Raw genomic sequence first — 15885 nt, 5'->3', positions numbered from 1 at the left:
TACATTGAAATTGCTCCATAGCGCTGCAGCTATTAACCATGACACGAACCTTTTTTCCATGCCGACCGTCAAAAAATGGTAAAACGGGTTTCAGCGAAGCCACAAATCAGTTAAACCCTCCTCACTTATGGAGATTTTTTAAAGTAAATTTCCAGTTCAAGAAATCAATTTACCGTTGTAACGGAAAGTTACTTGATCCCAAAAGGTGTTTAAAAATTTGTGATAACAAACATGACAGAAAAATGGCTTGCCTCAGTGGAAATCAGTCCTAACCCAAGAACACAGATTAAGCTAAGTAGCATTTAAAGGTTTTATTATGGTTTTATTAAAGCATTTTAAATGCAGCTAGTTCTATAACCGTTTTATTATGGTCCTGAAAATTCATAGATTCTTGATGCAAACATTTGATTTCCGGAAGTTCTGAAAACGCTTATAAAGCCTTTAAAAGGCAAACACGAAATTATTGCGACACCGACAATTTCATACTAATTTTTTTACAATATTTAAAATAAAAAATAAAAAATCAAAAGAAATGTGAGTCGATGGAGCTTGATGCCTTGTATCAAAGTCTTTACAGTGTCATCCGGTACCAGTTTTTCAGTTTTTTTCCATTTTCTTAACATGTCTTTCTCGTTTTTGACTGTCTTCTTGCTCTTCCGAAGTTCCCACATTATTGCCCAGTACTGGTCCTCTGGGTGCAGCTCCAAACAGTTTTGAGAGGTTCATGTCCTTTGGAACAAAATAGACAGAATTGGCCTCATACCACTTCATGACACTTTTAGAACAGTGATGCTAAATCTAGCCAAAATAGCGGAGCTTCGTCGTGCTTCTGCTAGAACGGCAAAAGGCGCTTCTCGAGGAACTCAGATTTGTAGATCTCGCCATTTACTGTGCCCTTTGTCCCGAAAGGCTCACTCCTCAGTCCGCAAGCGCAGATGGCCTGACAAACGAATTATTTGGAGGCAAACTTCGACATTTTCTTTTTAAATTTGGTGTCCACATCGAACTTGCTCTTGCCGGTGAAAAACTCCAATCCCGGAATTTGCTTAAAATCGGCTTTTATATACGTTTCGTCGTCCATCACACAGCAACGATATTTTGTCAGCATCTTCTCGTGGAGCTTCCGTACCCGAGTTTTATCCGTAGATTGTTGCCGCTCATCGCGGTTTGGGGAAATTCTGTACCTTATATGTATGTAGTCCAGCTCTCTTCTTTGCATGATGGACAAACTCTGCGACATGCTTTCAGCTCCTTTGTCGTGGTCCAACGTCAACCGCTCCTGGAACCGCTTTGACATCCTGGAGATGGTTGGATGGCGAATGTTCAACATTTTTCCCAACTGCCGGTGCGACAGGTTAGGAAATTCCAGATGTTTGGAAAGAATTTGCTCTCTCAACTCGCATTGGTTCACCTCCGTTTTCGTTGAATCGAAAAACACGACTTCGAGTTTGACGAACAATACACATCAATGAGAAAGTGTGCAAAATTTGGTTGATTTTTACCCAATGGTAAATAATTATGCCCTGTTGAATGTTTCGCAATAATTTCGTGTTTGCCCTTTACTTCAGTTACTCAGTTTTACAAAGTTGCTCCTTGATTTTAATTGATAAAGATAAATAAGCGAGTAATATTCTACAGTTTGTTAAGAAATGTTCAAAAAATTTTTTGGAAAGAATTTGTATTTTTAATGGTCAATTAATTGTTCTAAAATCTAACTATCTAACAAACGATCTCTTCAAGTAGATTATAAATAAAATTGAATGCTCACATCGGATCTTGATTTGCTTCAAATTTATCAAGGCAAATGAAAAATACACAACGCACTAACATTCTGAGCGGTTTTAAAACTATTTTTTTGAAATCCAAAATTCTCTGCGATGAAATGTTTTGGAGTTTTTAAACTTAGAATTACAAAATTCTCGCAGAGATACAAGTATAGATGATGGGTTCTTATGGTTCAGCAGTTCTCTATCTGATATATTTACACGATTTTTGTACTTACTCAATAAACAAGGATTATAAAATACCTGGAATGAAAGAAAAAAACATTGGTGAGACGATTGTTTTCAGCAGTTTCGAGTTTCGAGCATTGTTTTCAACATGAAATAACATCAACATCAGCATCAATTAATCTATTTCACGTTAAGAGTGAGAAATTTGTCGTTATAATTATTTTTCTTCTGATTCGAATTTTCTTCTATGCAATTTTTAATATCCTACAAAATTTGGTTTCAAATTTCTTCTTTTTTCACAGATTAGTAAATGGAAATTCCATAAGATGTTGTTTTTTTGTCTTTAGTATAGAGCACTCTCCAAGATGTCAATGAAAATGTGAAGTATTCAAAACAATAAAGAATCAAACTTCAAAATAAATTAAAATATGTTTGCTTAGGAACAACCGATTCTTCGATTCCAAAACGTAGTGTCGCAGGAGCTCTTATGGAATTATCAGTTAGGAATACACGGGTTTCTCGAAGATCAAAAGTAACCTATCTTTGACATATTTTTGATAAAAATGAGAACACATGCACGAGATGCTGATGTTGAACTTGATGCTGATCTTGATCTCAAACCCGAACCTGATTTTAATGTTGCTTTTGATCTTTGATCCTGATCTTGATAGTAATACTGATCCTAATCCAGAACTATATTCTGATTTGAAACGCATTCATGATTCACAATCTGATCTTTATCTAAAACCTGGCTTCTCAAGAAGCAATTTTGAAAGTATCCCTGCTCACACTACTCGCTCAAAACTATCGTTTTAAACATTTTTACAAGGAAAAGCGAATTCTATGCTTAAACTAAGCTACCTCAAAGCTAAGAAGCCCACGTTTGTAAACACCTATGAAACGAGTTTTTAAGCTTCTATAAAACTTGCGTTTTTTTATTTGAACTAATAAACTTTCTTTCAGAGTTTGCTTTAACTACAAAATCAACTGTTAAAGGGAAATTTACATATTTTAATCTTTTGGTTTCGTGGTATTGTCCCCGAGTAATTCTTTTAAATAAATGTTGATCCATGAAAAGTGGATTGAATTATGTTGATAAATGAACTGAAAAACAGTTCCCTTTTTTATGTTTCATGCATTTTATCATCTGAAGTTCCAGATTATTTGCGAAGTATATAACCATCAAACATTTTTGTGACTTTATTCTTATGCTGTTCGATAAACGAGCGAAATATATTATGAATGATCGTATCAAAGTTGAAAAAAAGCATTTACCTACCAAAGTGGAGGCAATATACATACATAAATTTCATTTCTTTCTACCGCGATGAAAACTACACCGATTGGACGTTGTCTGACACCTTATTCGTACCTATCGGAAGAATGCAAAAGAGTCCAAGATTTTGCTCTCATAGCCTTCAAATTTTTGACATCGACAATGTTTTCCAAATCTCTCATTGGTCAATTGTACTCAATTCTCATCTGATTTTTAGCCATCTGAATGTACTGATGGTTGTTTAGGCGGACATTCTATTTTATCCGATTTAAATTGACTTCAAAAGAAATATTATACGATTTTTTCACTTTGCCTTTGGAATTGCGATTTACAACACCATTGTTAACTATTTAAGCTATCATTTCTGATACGTTTTCATGTATGCTGGGTAAATTGTCAATAAATACTTTTTCAGATTTTTTTTTAATTGATACTTTTTGAATACGGCATGGTAAAAATTAAGATATTTGTTGAAAATGAATAATTTAGAACAACTTACAACAACTGTTTCTCTTCTTATTACTAGTGTTATACCATACTATTGATAAAAAAATCCATCCAAATTCAACCGACTAGACTTTCTATCTCCAGCAAATTTTATCGAAGTTTTAGTAATGCTTCTCAAGACGTTTTTCTCAAAAGAATAACAAATCATACTCTCCGCGAATAGACTCTCGTTCTCTCCAACAAATATTATCGGAGTTTAATCACAGCAAGATCACAATTTTGTCTGGCATTTCTCTCAAAAGGAAGCAAAACGTTTCATTATCATGGTTGAACCCTTGCTCTTAGTTTTATGATGATCAGCTTGGAGTGCTTTTCTAAAACAGGTAAGACAGTATATGTTTAATCGTTGCTTAAACAGAGCTCTCATGATTGTGCAAAAACATGGATTTTTTTAAAGCTTTAAGTAAAAGAACTTTAATTTTCATCCATGCCAAAAAAATTAACTCGTTTAAGTCCCTGGAGTGTTGATTTTGAAAATATTTGCGACAATTCCTTTCATTTGACGTTTTGCCCAAATTTCCTAAAATTTAGTATTTCATAATTGCTAGTGCTGGTAGCTAATACCAGTTACTAGAACTCTCTAATATTGATTTTGACAATCCTCGTGCTGAATTTAAGTCTAAGAAAATTTACATTTTGTCAAAAAGTTCGAAAAACAGCTACCTTTGAAAACTCGTCAATTGTTCGTATTTTTTAAATCTTAAGATGCAAAAATGTGCCAAGTTACGACATTTCTTCAATCCTCTTTTCAAAATTTATCTGGTGTCAACTAAATTTTTTTTTACATTTATGTGATCATTATCTCTAAAAATTTACGTATACGTATATAGCTTCTAACTCCGGCTTTCTTGGACACTAAGTGAAAATTTTTTTTTGGAGCATTCTGTAGCTCATCTACTGAAGTTTTGTAGGTGAACAATGTCTGAGAATCATATTTGAGTTGCGTTACAAAGATTCCAAAACTATAAATATTTTTTAACTCGATTGAGAAACAAGAGAGATACAGCAGTTTTAAGTGAATAGTGTCAAATTGACAGGTCTGATTAGAGAGTTTTTTTCCTGGGATTTCTGGGTGCGTTCATAAAGTAATGATGCAAAATCAAAAACTTCAGGAATTCATTGAGGGTGCCAAAGTTTTTTTTCATTTGGTGCACCCAAATAAAGCCGCCTAATTTCCAATAGTGTCACATTGACACTCAAGAGAGGATTAGGGCTAAGCACTGTTTTGGAATCACGTTAAACGAAATATTTCAATAATTCCCTAGAGTTTCTAAAAACAGTGATAAATTTGTGATACATTAAACAAACCTACATAAAACAATCAAATATTTCAATAAAGCAAAATGGTTTAAAGTGTGTTACTTGAGCTTCCTACTGGTGCGATACTTTCAAATTTCGGTTCACATTTAACTGAGAAAGGTTTTTTCTGTTGATCACTTTTAACCGATATTTAATTGATAGTATGAACACATCAAATATGATTTCATAAAAAATTTATTAAAAATTATAACAAATACAAGCAACACTGCAACCTTCCAAACTTCATAGAATCCGTTCCAATAATGCTACCAAAGCATTCAAAAGTTTTTCTTTGCTTAATGATACTACTCGCTCAATTTTTTTCCCAACCACTTCTCTCGCAGACGCAAGCATGACATGCAAAGGCTCCAATCCACCTTACTCGGCGGATCGTTTTACTGAATGAAACTGCTGCATCGTTGCTCTACCGTTTGTTTGTCAGGCGTCGCGAGCTCTCATTCATTAGGTACCTACCTATCTTGGTGCTGTTGATTATTTGGCTTCGAATCAGATTTCCTTGCGTGTGGCGCAACTTTCATTCATCGTCGACGTCTTCGTCGTCAGAAGATGCCGTTTCAATAACGCTCCGAACTCATTGAGCCATCACATCGGGTGCTGGTGTTAGGTTTTATTTTCTTTGATTTGTTTGGTGCGAGAATAACAATTAGCAGTGTCTGACATTTTAAGGTTGAATTGTTTGGTGGAGAATTGGTATGTCATAAAGTTGTTTGAGCGATTTTTTTTTCTTCACAGGTAAATAGAGATCTATTCAATGGATTGCAATTGATCTGTGCATCAATGATGGGATGTTATTGTTGGTGCTTCTAAGAAGGAGCACAAATTTCTCTCTTTAATTCTTTACCATCACATTAAATAAAATACAATCTAACATTGCGATTTTTTTTCAATATTATTAGACCACTTGGCAAGTATCATAAGTAAACACGATGCAAGATTGAAAACCCATCCAGCTCATCTCACTAGAAATCAAAAGGTTGTGCAATGATAGGTAATATGAGTCAAGCGAATCATGCAATTCAAATCATGCACTGTACATTTTTTGACGTCTCTGTATATCATTTCACCGTTGATGATGAGAACTTATCACTTGGTCCCTTCGTGTAGAAGAAAGTAATTAAAGTTGTGCAATATGCATTGCGGGGGAGATGGTTTGATCGATATCCATTTTGATTGGATTATTTTTCGTGATTTTGGGCATACGTAGTCAAAATTAGACACCAGAGGCATTTTCTCAACAACTTAAATTTATCATTGCATTAACTTAAAATTCAAACTCAGTTGGTTCAAAACTCATCCTTGATTTTCTGCATAATTTTTAAGTAACGTTTATATACATCAGGGAAATTTATGGTTTGTATGGATGAGTTGAACATTTTGTTCTGAAAAATCAATATGATTTTTGTTTCTTCCATGGAACTGAGCATGGCAATGGTTTTTGTGCCAGTTTAAAAATATTCAAAGGAAATTTTCCGCTGAAGAACTTTGTTTAAAACCACAACTTCGTTTCTTATCAGGCCGAAAAGTTTGTCTTTTGGCATTGAACATCAACCAATTCAACTGACATCACTGCTTGTGCCTACTGAAGTATTCCTTGAAAAGTAGGCATGAAATACTATCTCGCTTGGCACAAGCAGTGATGTCAGTTGAATTTATTGTTTTGGAATGTCAAATAACATACCCCTATTCATCAGCTTATAACTTTTTTACCTGATAAGATACAAAGTTATGGTCTTCGACAAAGTTATTCAGCGGAAATTTACCTTTAAAAATTTATAAATTGACACAATAAGCAGGCTCAGTTCCACAGAAGAAATAAAAATAGTGTTGATTTTTCAGAACGAAATTTTCCCATACGTTTTGTAAACGTAATTTAAAAAATCTGCAAAGAAAAAACATGGATAAGTTTTGAACACAAACAAAACATATAAGGCCCCAGGGTTTAAGAAATTCTAAAATGACCCCCAATCGACTCAGTCTACTGTATAGTTAATTTCTGATGTAAAAATTACAACCTTACCTCGACATAGACAAGAAACAAAGGCCAGAGAAGAAGCCTTAGGTTGACAAAAACCAAATTCTGTACCAATCGCTGGGTCTTATAAATTTTAATTTATTGTTCACAATTTTTAAGAAACTAACCATTTTCATTTTCAAAGCTTTAACCCTTTAGTGCTCAACCTCGCCTTCAGACGAGGTACATAAAAATAGTCATAAAATCGCATCGAATAGTTGGTTTGATATTTTTTCATGCAAAATTATTTTAAATATGTGATTCTTTCAATCCCTGTTATTAAAACTTGTTCATTAGCAGTTGTCAAAAGCTAAGAGAAGCTTTAAAACATGAAGAAACTGTAAATAGACCTTTCTGTCCAAATGATGAATGATCAATTTGGTAGCCTCAGAAATCCTTGGTCAATTTGTTTTTCGATCTAAAAAAATGCTGGGCAGTTAGTTCAAAGAGTTACCACCATTTTTTTTCGAAAAACAACCTAAGTAAGGAAGCAAAGATGAACATTAACCCCGTCGAAAGGCGGGGAAGTCCTATAACAATTTGAAAAATACGAACGATATTTGATTTTTATAGAAATGAAAATATTTCTAGTGGGCCAATTTTAACAAAAACTACATAAAAATTTAGCAATGAATCAGTGCTGATAGGTTGAAGTTTGTAGAAATTACTTACAACCGAAGAAATACGAAAAGTCAAGTTCCTTAGCTCCTGAGCTTATGCAATTTTTGAAAAATTGTCAAATTTTTTTCTCATCTATGGAATTTGCGTAGAACAAAATTTTGTCAAAAGCTTGTCTAAGCCTTTGTGAATTTTTCTAGAAAAATGTTATCTTGCCGCAAATTATCGACGGAAACTCTATGCGTAAAATGTACTCGTTGCATGTGGGCGACTATTTATGGATTAAATTAAGCTTACCAGATTGCCCTGTTTTATACGGGTTTGTCTGGATATTAAAAAAATTGGGAACAGTCTGGCCCGGCCCGGTTGCCTGAATTCCATTGAATAATGCCCGGATTTTGCCCGGATTTATAAACTTTATTTGCCTAATCAAACAAAAAAAAAACAAAAAACGCCTCCAAAGCTAAGTTTTATGAGCAAGTTTCATAGAAATAAACATGGAAGGTTTTATGGAAGTGTAAAATACGATTCGAATTTTTTGTGAGTTTTGATGAATAATTTTTTTTTCAATTTTTTTTTCTTGATTTTTGTAACGTAATTTCTGGGTTTTGAGAAAATTTGTCCGGATATTGGCCGGATTTATGGTGGTAACTTTTGAATGAAATGCTCGGATTTTGACAGGTTTTTAAATAAAATTGTCCGGTTTGTGTATTTTTCCAAACTTTCATATTTGGAACAAAACTCAAAAATTGTTACACTGATATTTTTTGAATTTCATTTTCGGATTCAGCACCCGATTTAACATTAAAATTTTGATTAGGTCAATAGAGTTCACGACTTTTTTTTAAAATTTTTGTAAACTAGTATAATTATTACGGATTAAATCTTGACCCATAATTGTGGTTTTAAAAATTTAATTATGTTATTTTTTTAGCAAAATTTAAAATAAAATCATATTTTTTAATGAAATTATTTTGTAGGCTATATCGGTGAAATTTAATATTCTTTGAGAAAGAATATTTTAGAATTGAAAGAAAATAGACGGATAGAAGATTAGAATAAGGTGAAGGATGTTGAAAATGAGCGGAAGGGTAATTTTAATTTGAAAAATCCGTGAGGAACAAAACCATGAAATGGGATGAAAAGTTTTTCAAATTAAAATTATTCTTCCGCTCATTTTCAACATCTTTCACCTTATTCTAATCTTCTTTCCGTCTATATTCTTTCAATTCTTAAATATTCTTTCTCAAAGAATATCAAATTTCCCCGATATAGCCGATAAAATAATTTCATAAAAAAATAAATATACGGTGATTTACTCTTCATTTCATAAAATCATATTTCAATTCAGAGATTAAATTTTTTATGACTGAAATTCATGCAGCTTGATGTTTCGTCTACTAACACCCGAATAAAATGCCTTTAGTTACTATTTTTGTAACGTACATATAAATCTTTTTTGCAACTTTATTATTATTAAAGTATATATGTTACTTTTGGTTGCCTTGGATGATGATTGTGGGGGACTGTAATGCACGTTTAATTGTATAATCCCTCGTTTAAATTTCTGCACGGCTGTCAAAGCATTGAAATTCGTTTCATTCGTTATATTTCTGAAATTGATTAGTTTTTCATTCTCTATGAGTTTCTATTTTATTAAACATCTTCAACTTAAGTTCCTTGTATGTCAGAAATTCTAAAAATATGAAAATTGTTGGTTCTTAAAACCTGAAGCTTATGAAAATTGGTTCATTAGTTTTCAAAACTCAGTCCAAATACTCAGTTATTCAGCTAAAAGTGTCAATTCATTATGAAGACTGATCATTGCACAATGAATGAATAGGCACAATTTCCCGTATGTTTGGATAACGTTTTTAGTTGTTTACCCCTTTTCTGATATCTGATTCTGACATACTATTGGCATCATTTAAATGTTAGCATAGAACTCAGCAGGCACAGTTGACAGAATGGTCAGAACTGACCGATAGCAGGTTGCTTATGATGCACATTAAATTCTGGCAGGAGACATTTTTTTGCTGCTTATTGCACCAAGGCTTCTACTCCAACACTGCTTCAGTTACTACACAATTACTAATTAACTTTCAAAAATGACATTAACAATGGTACGAAGAACCAAAACTATCAAATCTTCCAAATTTATAAACATTTATTTCTTCAATATTATATCCTTCGGCTTTAAAATAGAAATTTGACTTAAATACCAGGTCCTTTGATCAAAAATCCATTTGTGATAGATACATTTCATGATGTTCACTTTTTGTTTTGGTTTTAAGTTATTGATCTTATTGTCAATCATAAATAAATATTTTTTCTGGATCTACACTTTCTATCTTTTATACATACGTCTACTGGCATTTGTTGCTAGATCCCTTTCTTCAATCGTAATACCTTTAGGGTGTCCCATTATGTCTAAGCACGATTCTGATACAGCTTTGCTCATTTCGGATGACGTTGAAACAGCTGATTACCGCTGGGTGTTGTTGTTTACAGTTCAAATTTAAATCTTGTGTATCGTGATATCCATTTCTCATAATTTTCGTGAAAATGAGAAGCATTTTCCTGGAAAAGTGCAAAAATTCCTCCACAACGTTTCAATGAGTCGGATAGTGAAAATGGAAGAACTAAGAATTGGTGCGGTTCGAAAAGCGATTCAGGAGTATGGAAAGGAATGCAGATTTATGGACAAAGGAAATCTGAGCCAAAACCGGGTCCGGTGGACAAAAGTTTGTACCGGAAAGTCATGCGTGCTTACGCTAGTAAGATAACAGCCTCAGTTCTGGATTTGGCCAAAAAGTGGGTTCTCTCTCAGAACTGTCCATCGTGCCAAGGCAAGATTGGGTCAAAGACATATTAGAATCAAAAGAAGCAGAAGCGGAATCAAAATAAAGCTGCTTCCTTCGAACCAAGAGCTAGTAAACTATATGATCAATTGCTGTGTGGAAAATCGGTGTGCATTTTCATTGACGACGAAACCTACTGTAAGATTGATTACAAAACGCTTCCGGCTAATTAGTATTACACTGACCGGGATGGCCATAGTATTAAATAGACAGGACATAATTTTTGACCGATATGTTTTAAAGTATAAGTTAAAATACCTTGCAATCTTCAACAAGTAGTAAATAATAAAAAGATATCAATGGTTGATTTATCCTAAAACTGTTGTTTAAGCCGACTCATCAATAAAACTGGATGCGGTAGACAACATCTTATAAAAAATTCGAATTCAGGACACCCAAATTTTCTAAAACCGGTTATAAAACATTGATAGAAGATTTTGAAGTTATTGAGTTAAGGTCGGAGTAAGGACGAGCAAGCACTGGATTTCTATTTAGATTTGAACGGATCAGTACATAGTTCTGCTTAATGAAACATTCAATTTTCTTTAACCAAAAAAATCAGGCAAAATCAGGCTTATTTCCAAAAATCAGGGAAAAAAGGAGGCTTATCAGGTTATCAGGCAGGACCTTCGGAAATCAGGCAAATCCTGAAAAATTAGGCACATTGGCATCTCTGAATACAGCTGTTTACGTCGGAGAGTGCCTGGCTTTTCGCCTACTGCCCGTGATCTTGTTTTGGCCAGATTTGGCATCTGTTCACTAATCAAAGGACAGGATAGATTGGTACCAATCCAAAAAAAGTCCAGATCGTACCGAATGAGATGAATCCTTCGAACTGCCCTCAAGCAATACCGATTGAAACTTTTTGGACCCTTACCAAATCGTATTTGAGAAAACATGTAAAGCCTGCAGATTCTATCAAAAATTTCGCAAATGACTGGGAAAGTGGTCAAAATCATCCCAAATCAGTCTACACTGAGGCTAATAATCAATCGTAGGTTAGTGACCAAACATTCAATCACTAACCTACGATTGAGTAGATTCTACTTTTGTATTGAATCACTGTTGAAGAAGAGTATACATAACATAAATGTGAAAACAAGAATTTGCTCCTAAATTGTGTTTACACTGTTCATTTTTGTAAGCGGATTTTTAGCACGGTTTTTTACACGGCTTTTTTTACACGGTTTTCGAGAATAAACACGGTTTTTTACACGAATTTCGCGAATTAACACGATTTTTGAGAGAAAATATCAGAGAGTCTCATAACTCATGTCTCATGTCTCATGTCTCATGTTTCATGTCTCATGTTTTATGTCTCATGTCTCATGTCTCATGTCTCATGTCTCATGTCTCATGTCTCATGTCTCATGGCTCATGGCTCATGGCTCATGGCTCATGGCTCATGGCTCATGGCTCATGTCTCATGTCTCATGTCTCGCGGTACGCATATCAGTGTAAACAAACTTTGGTGTACTTACTATCATCGACTTCAGTTCTTTCTATGCTTGGAACTTTACTTTATATTTATTTTACTTAACGACTTTAACTTTAGTCCTAGTGTTTTTATTTTATTAGAAATGAGTTTATCAGGAAAGGTTAGATTGACAGATAAATTAAAGAAAGTGAAAAAGCTGTCAACCTAACCTTCCATTAACTTTATATATGTGATATTTTTTAATTTTTTTTTGTATTGGCTAGTCAAATATGTGTCTCAGAAGCTAACAGTGTCTTATCTTTTTGATTCACTCGTAGAAATATGCACTTTGGAAAGCAAAAAAAGGTTTTATTCCAGAAAAGTTATATGATTTCGAATTAACACGTTCGTCGCCACGCTCATTTTGGTAGTTTTGCTACACTGAAAATCAAAAATACCCAAACTTGAGAACTGCCACCCCCCAAACCTGAGTTCGATATTGACAACTCAAGTTTGTGAAAAAATCACAGCTTGCCAACACGCTAAACTTGTCCTTCAAGCGGAGAAATGGTTTTCTGGGGGGGTTTTTGTTGCACGCGAATCAGATTCTATTACCTCCATCGTGGCAGATTTAGGTTTGGGGGGTAAATTCAAAGCGAAGAACTGTTTTTCTTGGGGGATAACTTTTATTCCCGCTTCGTTCGCAGAACGTCTCGCTTATACGATGATGTAGCTGCCTCTCTCAACAAATCTTCGGTGGTCGAGCGGTTAGCATCCTGTGATGGTAATCGCAGTGCCATTGCAGGTATGGGTGTGATTCCTGTACCTGCAGTATTTTTTTTTTTATTTTGATTTCCATTTTTTTGCGGTATCAGATTTTAGGGGATGAGTTCTCACTTAAGAGCTTAACTTTGGGCTAAGCCACCATAAGCCAAACCTGTAGGGAGGGAGTTTCATTCGGGATGGCGGGGAAAGTTCTCAAGTTTGGGTATTTTCGAGGTTCAGTGTAGCCGGGCCCAAAGAAATTTTCAGAGAGAGAAAGCAAAGAGGGAGAACTCCCATGTTTGAAACGTGTGGCGAAGCTGAGCGGTAAACTCAAGTAAGAGAGCGTCACCTGCTTTTTGATGTGACGGGCCCCCCCTCCCCCAGGAAATACACCCGTCTGCCGAATATGGGTGACGTGGCGACGAACGTGTTAAATGAACACATAAATGCTAGAAATCAGTTTCAATGGTAAGCTGCTTTCTTGAACAAAACGGTCGCCCCTTTGACTGTTTTAATCAAATGAATGATTTATTCAACTAATAAAAGAAGAACTAGTTTGATAATCGTAAATCACGATGCTTTATCTTATGGTTTTTTAACTGATCCAAGACTCATTCATACGAATCTGGGAGAAAAGTTATGCTCGGTTAACCATCGTGTAATTTTTCGAGCCTTTTTTATATCCGGGCACACATTTTACTACCTTATAATACGGGGAGAAAAAAAACATAATTAATCCACTACCGCGCCGGCTACCTTGTTGAACCAAAACAAATTCCCTGTGCAATGTTCATCGCTTATTTCATTAAATAGGGCCCTCCACTTAAGCCCCAAGTTCTTTGCGGTCCTCGGTGGGTGGTTGTTGTAATTTTACTGCCCGGAATGATGAAAATGCAACAAACCTGTTCCTCTTCAGATTGGGAGATGGGAAACAATCCTAAACGATGATGCCGATAGCCGCAATAACACTCAATGAATGGCTGCCCTGATGATCATCCCTCTTGATGTTTCAGAAGAAACTTTGCCTATCTCGCATAAAGTAATTGAAAAATTAGAACAGCACCTGCTGATTGTTCTATAACGGTTTGCCCTTAGAATGATGTTTGTTTTTCTTAATTCCCCTTACCATGGCGCTGAGATTGTTGTTCTAAGCATTGAAAAGTTTTTATTCAAATTTTTCTCTACGATTCCATTCTTCGGGAGATCGTAACACAACAAATACAAATATTATTCTAAATGCCACTACTGCTGGAGAACCCTTCAGAAATCTCTCTTTTCTTTCCCTCGAGTAACGGCTCAGCCCCACGCACGAAAGTAGTAAATCATGATGTAATGGTTTTATCATCCCATTTCCATATTACCGCATAAACGAGAAGAAAATAAACCGGCTCCAAGCCATTGACTCACGATGGTCAATCCACTATGCTTTGATGCAAAAAAAAAACAGAAAAACATATAAAACAAAAAATCGAAGAAATACAGAGATTCAGATGAATGAAGTTGAAACGCGAAAAATCGGGACCGGTTTGACCTCTGTTCACTCGAAAAATGACTCGTTCGATCGGTTGGGTAATTATCATCAATATTTCATTATGCCACCAGCAATATGAGACCATTGCCAATGTTAAGTGCTGTTCAATTGCCGGTCGATATCGGGCACTCAGCTTCCGTTCAATGCACTTCTGAAGTTGGGGATCAAACGTGAATGAGTAGGTTGGTCATTGAAAGAAAGTCATTTCTGAGTTATGTAAGAGGTTTAAAGCTTTTGGATGTGTTAAAGCTGGTAGTGTCGAAAAATTTTATCGTCATATGTTTGAATTAAAATATGAATTCGACCAGATAATGGAAATTCTATAATGCTTTTTTTAAATGAGCAAATTTCCGACAACCTTCAATATTTTTTTTCCTTCAAAGGTCAACCGACCCGACCGATCAACAATCGGTCCAAATCGGCTGTTTCCGTTCAATTTCCGCTGAATTTGAGCGTCAATCAGCCAAACCATCCCACACATCAGCTAAAGCAGCAGGAGGAGCACCATCTCGATAAGATGGTCTTCTTTATTATGCAAACAAGCCGGCCGTCATCATCTTCCAGTCCAGCAAAATTCTGGGAGGCCGGCCAACCAGACGAACGATTGATAATCTGCTCAGTTCCACCTGTTCTGTTTTGTTTACACTTTATTTCATTTTTCTTTCATTCATTGGTGAAGTGAACGATAAACACTAAACCCCTTCCCGTCTCTGGCTTGATTCAACGATTTGATTCAAACCTTCAACGGATCGATATACCACTTCCTCGAGCTTTTCGGATCATCATTTCGGAATTTTTTCAGCAATGGATGGAATTTTCGTTATTTCGTATTAGAGAGAGAGGTTTATGTTACCCGATACATCAGCCAGCAGACGAATCGAGCCGGCCGGTTTTCAGAAGATTGGTAATAAAGATATGGGCCGATGATGGTCATTATTCAAATTGGCGCCCTTTTTTCTCAATCGTACTGTTGAATTGACGCTTGTCTTTTGAGTTTTCCATCTAAAACCCTTTCTATTTGTTCTTGGGGAAAAATTTATCGACATGGATTTGAAACCGAATACTACTATGTTATCTTATTGAGAAAATCAAAATAATTCAGATCAATGGAGACACTTAAAAACCAAAATTACTGATGACTTAGACACAAGGAAATGCTTTATTGAAGAGGTTAGAAATGTTTTTTTTCTCAGCTTGATGAAAATGTCATTGTTAGGTACATCTAATCTAAATATGCTTGATGGCTGAAAATTTTCTGAATATCACAACGCGGTGAGATAAGAGAAAAAGAAGTTTTAAGTTTATTTAAAGAATCTAGAAACAGTGTCCGATTTCAAGAAGTTAATCGTTCAAAGTTCAGATGAATCGAACGACATTAAAATTTATAACACTACAAAAAATAAAAGTTTGCGAGATGTTTAAAGTCATCAAATGCCAAGTTTTTGTTCATTTTTTTTTTCATTCATGAGTAAAAAAATGTGGATAAAAAAAAGAAAGTTTCATTCTACGAACAATTATTCGCGTTTTTTTCCAGTTTAAAAAACTCAAATGAATATCCGCGTTCTTGAGTGTCCATTTCCCGGGCATTTTTACGATCCCGGAAATCGGGAAATCCGATTAGCCATTT

At 34.9% G+C, this 15885-nt stretch overlaps 1 protein-coding gene across 1 annotated transcript in view; it reads right to left on the bottom strand.

The window, feature by feature from the left end:
* LOC129751186 (sodium-dependent proline transporter) overlaps positions 1-15885 on the bottom strand; it is a 376098-nt gene that overhangs the window by 90487 nt on the left and 269726 nt on the right. The window lies entirely within an intron of this gene.

This window comes from Uranotaenia lowii, chromosome 3 (assembly GCF_029784155.1).
Source record: "Uranotaenia lowii strain MFRU-FL chromosome 3, ASM2978415v1, whole genome shotgun sequence".
Lineage (NCBI taxonomy): Eukaryota > Metazoa > Arthropoda > Insecta > Diptera > Culicidae > Uranotaenia > Uranotaenia lowii.
This window is presented reverse-complemented; position numbering and strand designations above follow the sequence as displayed.